We start from the raw sequence: 7,965 nt of genomic DNA, 5'->3' as shown, positions 1-7,965 counted from the left end.
CTTCTATATGGTATTTAACAAACTTTGTTTATCTAATCTTTCACAAAAAATAATGGCAGCTTTAATCCTTGCAATGTCTTATCCTGCCCCTTATCTATCTCTCTATGTCATGAATCAATCATATTTGTTCTCCTAAATCTCCTTCCCTTGCTTTATTTCCATTTTTGCCTTTGTCTCATTTCCGCTGCATCCATAAATCAAACTCTTTTACATGATCAAACTTGCTCTCTAATGGTTCTCTCATGTCTTCCAGATTTCATCTGCTCGACTGGAGGCAATAAAATGTAAAAATTTATGCCTCCATGTCTCTTACCGATCCATCCGCCATGAATATATTCATTACTTGTACATCCAGGAAAGAAATCATAAGGGCAATGTCATCCCAGACATTAGGTATGTCTTCATCAGCTCGAGATTGCCAAATAGCCCGCTATTTCTGATTTGGGAAATAATCCTGAAGTTACAAATCACGTCTCCATTGTTCGAGAAATTAGCTCAAGATATTTTGCTCAGCGTTCGCGCATAGTACGAGTCTTCAGGCTGGTGAAGACGCACCGGACAAATAGCAGGATATTTTGCAAACTAGCCCAAGATATCTTGGGATGATTATCTCGACCAAATATCCCGCTAACTTCGGGCTGATGAACGACCAAATTAACTGGATAATTTGTGATCGGGATAGTTAAAATAGCGGGATATTTGGCAATCTCGAGCTGATGAAGACCGGCCTATTGGGACTTTTATTGGGACTTTTCTAGCCCATCTCATAAGTGATGAAAAATAGTTTTGTGGTAATAAAATATATATTGTGGTACCAGAAAGGAGCTTCAATCATTATATTATGTCATGTTGAGTGATCTTTGATTTGTTTATATAAAGATAGTCAAAATATAAAGTAAATATGTTGTATAGGAGATATTTCATAGAATCTTACACGAGATGGTGTCTCTTTTGAATTCTGTGCACCTGTCTTCATTACCAGTATGTTATTTTTTCTTTGAGATCTCACCAGATTAATTCCGCCTCTCAAACAAAGTGCCTCATTTCTAGATTGAATTGATTGACTTCCACATTAGTGTGAGTAATCAAATTGAATTCCATCAATCAAATCATGCTCTTCAGATTGATGAATTTCTCTTTGTTAAAGAATAATTAAAAATGTTTTTGATATATCAGCATTTGTTATCAACTATTCCTTATCACTTTAAATTATTAACTCTGATTACTTGCTACATATTTCTATTTTTGAACATTCACGTTCCTTAGATTTCACCTGTTCTGTTAACACAAGAATGGTATATCATCACCTTTGTATTGTGCTGTTCTTCTATATATACCTTGGGTACTGTAGCTCCTTTCTATACAAGCTCATTGTCACAGCCACACTGTTCTTCATCAATCACTATTCTTCTCACTAACCACTGTTCCTCTCTACATCCATTACATCTCCCTTGCCTCATCCCTTCATTCTCCTGCCCCATCTCTTTTTCCTTTACATTCCCTCTCCCTCTTCCCCCACATTCCCTCGTCGGCCATTAATCTAATGTAGTGGGGAAAACCATGCAATATGAATCTAATAAGCATCGTCTCGGCTCTCACATGCTTTTCCCTGGAAATGTTTGTGCGCATGTTACGTCTGGCGCTCCTCATCCGCACACAGAAATACCAATACGTCTGTGCGCTGCATACATCCAATCAATACAGGAAAGATGCCTTATTTGCTGCAAGCTAAACTTGATGGGATAAAAGAGGCCCCTTGCATTAAGGGTGAATAAAAAGATGCATTCTCCTCCATTCTCCATACACAATTAATACTTTATAGTATTCTAAAATGGAATATTCTGAAATCAAATACTGTACTAAATAACAGATTTTGCATGCAAATATGACTCTATAACCCAGGTTCCCTTTACCCTTTCCCCCAATTTTCATCACACACAGTGCCACAAACGAGCCTATGATATACTAATATACTCATTACCATTCATTTCCATTAGCATTTAGATACACGTGTATTCTATACTGATGCCACAAGTTTCGTAGAAATAAAAACCTACAGCCACCATTTTCTAATTAAAATGATATGCAGCACGGATCCAAAATGAATTAATTCAATTCAAGGGAAGGTTCGGCCATGGCATTTCCAAGGGCTTCATTGGATCCAATTGTTAATCGATCAATAAAAATTGAATAGAAGAAACCATAGCTATTGCCATGACAGAAATTGAGTACAAGGTGATTCTGTTAGCAAACTAGTCTTATTTACTGACTTTCTGTAGACTACGTTTGCTGATTTCCAAATGTAATCATTCCATGTTTCCTTGTACAAATAATGACCATTAACAATAGGTAATATCCCTTGCCAATGTGTACAAACTGCTGCAAGTGAAATCACTATTGATCCTAATGGAAGTTGATCACTTTGAAGAAGGAAAATTAAATTTGTTTATGATTTTAATCAAATATATAAATTCACGATTCATGCTTGGACGTAAAAGGCCATAATTTTTGTAAGCAATGGCCTACCCCACCTACTAAATCTTTGAAAAAGTTTTTATTCACAATTTAGTTGCAAGTACTTGCGCTTCAGTACAGCTTTCTTGCTCTCTCCCTCTCTCTCTCTCTCCCCTGTTAAATGTTATCGCATCATGAATGTTTGTTAGCCTCTCTAACCCAGTGACAGCCCCCTCCCCCTCCCCCTCCCCCTCCCCCTCTTACCGCTGCAGGTCCGAATGACTAATGTTATACCCTTAACATGTTCCTCCAAGCATACAGAATGTGAAGTGGGTTGCATTATTGATAGTCAACCGCACCCTGTAGGCTTTCTCCCTTCTCTCTGTACACAATCACCTTGACATTATTCGTCCATGCTCTGTTCACAGTTGAACACTTAATCCCATTAGATAGATCATCTTAACGTTTCACCTTCACGCTCATGTCAAGGGTATGACTAATGCAGCCCTTCTGTATGAGCTTAAATGACTTAATCCACTTCTTTTTGGCATTTAGCTCAGGCATGTATATAAGCTTACTACTGTAATGAATACCATCCCACATACTTAAACCCTAAATTCTTAAAGTTTAACGTTAAGCACATGTTCACACTTTGATCTTCTACCGAACCATATGAAAGCTTTGAATATTATATATAATCCCCATATCTGATAATAACAAGGAAAGTATTTCTCATCAGTAGAGAAAATCGTATTTATAACCTGTCAAAGCATTACAAACAAAAAAAGAGACAATAATATTCTTGGATGGACTTATACTCATGGTTCTGGAGTGATAAATCTAATACGGAATGAGAAATCTAATATGGAATGACTAATTGGATATATGAGCATGGTATTCATTAATACTTAGTTTACAAGTATGAACATGAAATTGGATGAGCATGCAGTCATGATGTTAAGAGAGTTAGTGATGATGATTAAGAGGAGGCCCATTCTTGGGATGATGATGTGGTTGATGATGTTGAAGTCAAGGAGAAGAGTGAGCTGTAATGCGAGGGTGTGGTCAAATGACAAGTTTACATCTTCTTCTAAACCAGTGAGTAGGAGAGGAGGAGGTCTGATGATCTAATCAATACATCGTCATGATAATCCTTGTCATAACTAACTTGGTATATGATGTATATGTTGGTTTGTCATTGGGTCCTGTTTATCTGGTCTGTCATTATTAATCCTTGTATAAGTATTACAAGATCTTTGAATATCAATCACAACTTCGTCATCATTGTTATCACCATTGTCGTCCTTGTCGCCATCATCGCCATCATCTTCATCATCTTCATCATCTTCATCATCGCCATCGTCATCATCATCCTCATCATCATCATCGCTTTCATTGTCGTAGTCATCATCATCATCATCATCATCATCATCATCATCATCATCATCTTAATCATCACCATCATCATTCTCAACTTCATCAACACTATCATTTCATAATTTCCATCATGATGTCTACACCATACTAACTCCCTACTCTACACAATCTAAACTTAATTATCATCAGAACCATCTTGGAAAGTAAATCAAATTGTAGCTTTGATAACTTCAATCAATGTATTCTTCCTTCAGATGCCTATACACCGATTCGGTTTGGGGGGTTTATGTACCTGCCCGCCGGTGGCGGCGCTACAACTGGGGGGCTTCTCCGATCCAGCTGACAGTACAGAGAGCTCGAGAGCAGTTACTAGCTAGCGGAGCAGCGACCCTGGCCGGCCTGGGCGAGGTTCGGTATAGGTATAGCATACCCGTTGCAATGTAAGCTAGCTAGCTGCAGTCAGACGCCCCCCAGTTATGGCGTCACCTTATGAGGGCGCACTTCCACCAGAAGTCGCCCGAATCGGTGTATACCCTGCAATAGCACTAGTCTAATACTGTTTTCACACTGGCAAAATTTTGCTTAACCCCATACTATAGGTGGGGTTAAGGGGGGGGGGGGGTGGTCTTAGCCCCACCTATAGTCCGGGGTTAAGCCTATTCCACTTTCTGTTCAGACTTGTATTTACCAAAGTGGGCTAGCCCCACCTATAGTACGGGGTTAACTAACCCTGCAAAATAGCAGGGCTAATCCAGCAATTGTGGTGCTAACTCCTGCTAACCCCGCAATTGCGGTGCCAAGCAAATGAATGAGAACAGAAACGAAAAATAGTCCGGTACTACGCAATGGAGCGTATCGCAGCTGGCCAGATGCGAAGTAAGGAGCCCACTGTCCAATCATAACATTCACGATATCCGGGGCTAACGAATTTCAGTGAGAACAGCGTGAATTTTCTTATTCTGGAATAGGCGCTAGTACGGGACTAAAAACAGCGTGTGTGAAAAGCCAAAAAAAATAGTCTGGGTTAAGGATAGTACCGGGCTAAGCAAAGTACGGGGTTAAGCAAAACCAGTGTGAAAAGAGTACGAAAGGAAAACTTCTTCAATTGTCAAAACAACAAAGATTGTTATGATCGATAGACTTTTCCACATAAATATAAATGGCCTCACAGACTGTCATGAACCATCTTACTAACGGCCTGAGTAACCACCAATTATTAAAGTTACAATTTCACGGCAGACTAAACAAGCCCATCCCAATCCCAAACCTCTTCATAAATATCAAATGTAGTAGCACCCATTTTAACAAGAAACAAATATGAGACATGGAATGCATCATTAACTTGAGCATAGCTTAAAATCAAATATCATAATAAAATCATTTCACCACAGGAACAAAAGAATAGGCCTACCTTTGTAGTTCAATCATTTACAGAAGCATGAAAAACCATCAAAATGGTAAACTACCCCAACCAAAAACATAAATTGAAAAAGGAGCAGAACCAGCTTATTTTGTCATATGTCAGTACAAGAGTTAATTTCCTTGAAATTTGACTGCAATCTTTAATAAGTTTTTTCAAATACTTTTGGTTTGTAATGGACTATGACGAAATGGAAAACTTTTAAACACGCAAATCCCAGTGATTATACCATTTCATTCCAGGATTCTTTACTCCTATGTAAACAAAAGCATTCAATTCAACATGCACAATCTACACTCTATGAATAATGATTTAAATAAATACCTTAGAAGTTGATTTGCAAACATTTCCTTCTTTGGTTTCTCTTCATTCAAAGTCATACCAATATTGTAAGACCAAACAGTTTGCAAGCTGACACTATTGACCAAGCGGGTATACATAAGTTTATTGATCTATACCTTAAATAAATATACAGACTGCCTTGTCCAGGGATCATACTAATGCAGCTAAAGTCAGCTAATTCAATATGGTTTTAACTTCAAAATCAAACATAATAGAAGTATATCATACTTATTCAAGTTGGTGAGAGAGTTAAAACTCTGTTCATATAATAATATCAATAAATAGAAGGCTACATGTTGTGTGTGAACGGTTACCTTGTTATATAGAATGATGATTAATTCTTTTGTGACAAAGTTCAAATAATTGTATAATCTTACTGCAGGACTAACCTCTCAATACACAAAACAATTTATATTTTGAAACTAACTTAAATAAAAACTTTGAAGGGGATCCACCCTCATAACATTGGCAAAATGTGATGGGACTTCTTCCTAAAAAACTAATCATGTATTAATGATCAGTGAGGGAATTATCACACCGGTGGAATATATAACACTGTCTGAGCTGATTAATTTTCAATTAAGTCAAGACACCACATCAATCTTACCAATGCTATTATGAATATATAATAGGGCTATTAACACGTTTGTAATGGCTAATTAATTATATTACTTACACTGGTGATAGGATGTAAATTAAAATATAATGAGAAAAAGCGAAAGGAAAAAATGATTCAAGCGAGTTTTGATTTCACTCTTAACTGGATTTGTAGTTTTAAGGCATGCATGTACACTACATTGACAGACAGTTCTGATTTTAAGTTCAGTATACATGCTGTGCTATCAAAGATGTTATTCTACATTCTACCCACACATAAGTGATGCTTTGATAGTGAACAGAACAATTGCTCCTTTCAATACCAGCATAGCTTTAGTAGGGTGCCGTGATACAAGCAGGAAACCTGCATGTATACAAATCCCCATTCTCATCTTTGCTAAGTGCACTTTATATAAACATGTACACATCTTCGTAAGATGGCTCTTAAGCAGAAATCTTGATTCTCATTTCCTTTGGAGTAGAGGTGGAAAGTACAGGATATTAATCCATCAACCTACAGAGTATAGCTGTTATCCCAAGGGAGGCAGCTTATGGAGATTGCCCCCGCATCCATCCTATTAGCATCTAGGTGTGGTTTGAGCATCATCACTACACTCAACGTATAGCACCAGATGATGAAGTACAAGGATGCTTGGATCTTCAGGTGTCTATATAGAAGGCTTTCATACGGACAGACTGACTAACATATAGATTCCCTATTCATGCAGATACAACACATCCAAACACACATACAGACAAATTCGGGGATGACTCATATGTTTATGCAGAGGTACGTTCATGAGTAAAAACACCCAGTAGCATTATCAAGGAACGGCGGCCACTGCTGTGAACGTGGCATTGTGTATAATGTATCGCAAGCAGGCTTGAAAATGAAAAACCAATATACACTACCTTCTTCGGTAACGAGGACCAAAACGTTCAACCCTCCAGATATTGTCACAATCCAAGAGCAGTAGCTGCCGCCCAATGGCGGAGATACAGATATATGTAGTGATAGCAGTGAGATTCACAGAATAGAGATCAATAATATACAATTCCAGTTAGAATCACAAAGATAACGTGAGGTTTCCTCTTCCAGCAGTACGTTAGAACCATATTTCCACAGGAGAGAGAGAGAGTGAGAGTGAGAGAGAGGGTTGATCGAGATGGAGACTAGGATGACACTACATGAATCCGCCAATGGTGGTAAAAGGAGAGAGGGATGTAATACCGCATCACCACCGCCCATGCATGCATACACGCAGGCACATCGCACTGCACCTGCACAATCTCTGTACACCCACACACAAACACACAGCTCCCATGTCTAAGCACACACACACACACTCAATAAAAAATGCATGCAGACTGCATATATTTTCAAGAGTACCCCACATGCACACAGTAGACATATAGAACACTTGTTATATTTTTCGAGGGGGGGGGGGGGGGGGGCTTATAGTTGCGTAGAGCCCAGTGGTGAAGAGACCTTTTAAATGAAATCATATATACAGTCTCACTTTCCTTGGAACGATATCATCATGATTGCTGTTTTGGTTTTCACACTCTTTCTCCTGTCTCCCGAGGAGTTAAAATGTGTGATGTGTGCTTTGTGGGGGACATAAATAAACGTTTTGCATTTCTGTTTCATCTTATAACCATGGGGATGGCATTTATAGTATGAATACTGAATCATGTTTAAGTGCATTTGGCTACCTGGTAGATGAATCAGACAATATAGTTTAGGCATCCATCAGTGTAGCTCTGTCAATTGC

At 38.4% G+C, this 7,965-nt stretch overlaps 1 protein-coding gene across 6 annotated transcripts in view; it reads right to left on the bottom strand.

The window, feature by feature from the left end:
• Positions 1–7,965, bottom strand: part of LOC115917984 (neuronal cell adhesion molecule-like) — a 105,960-nt gene that overhangs the window by 73,811 nt on the left and 24,184 nt on the right. For 2 of the 6 annotated variants that reach the window (XM_030997831.1, XM_030997846.1), the window contains exon 1: positions 7,103–7,492. The exons of the other annotated variants lie outside the window; for them this stretch is intronic. The gene's annotated coding sequence lies outside the window, so the exon portion shown is untranslated. Of the gene's footprint in view, positions 1–7,102; positions 7,493–7,965 lie in introns of those variants that run through there. 6 annotated transcript variants of the gene reach the window in all.

The sequence above is a fragment of the Strongylocentrotus purpuratus genome, unplaced genomic scaffold, assembly GCF_000002235.5.
Source record: "Strongylocentrotus purpuratus isolate Spur 01 unplaced genomic scaffold, Spur_5.0 spur5_contig_858, whole genome shotgun sequence".
Classification (NCBI taxonomy): domain Eukaryota; kingdom Metazoa; phylum Echinodermata; class Echinoidea; order Camarodonta; family Strongylocentrotidae; genus Strongylocentrotus; species Strongylocentrotus purpuratus.
The sequence above is the reverse complement of the archived record's forward strand: the minus strand, read 5'-3'. Positions and strand labels throughout refer to the sequence as shown.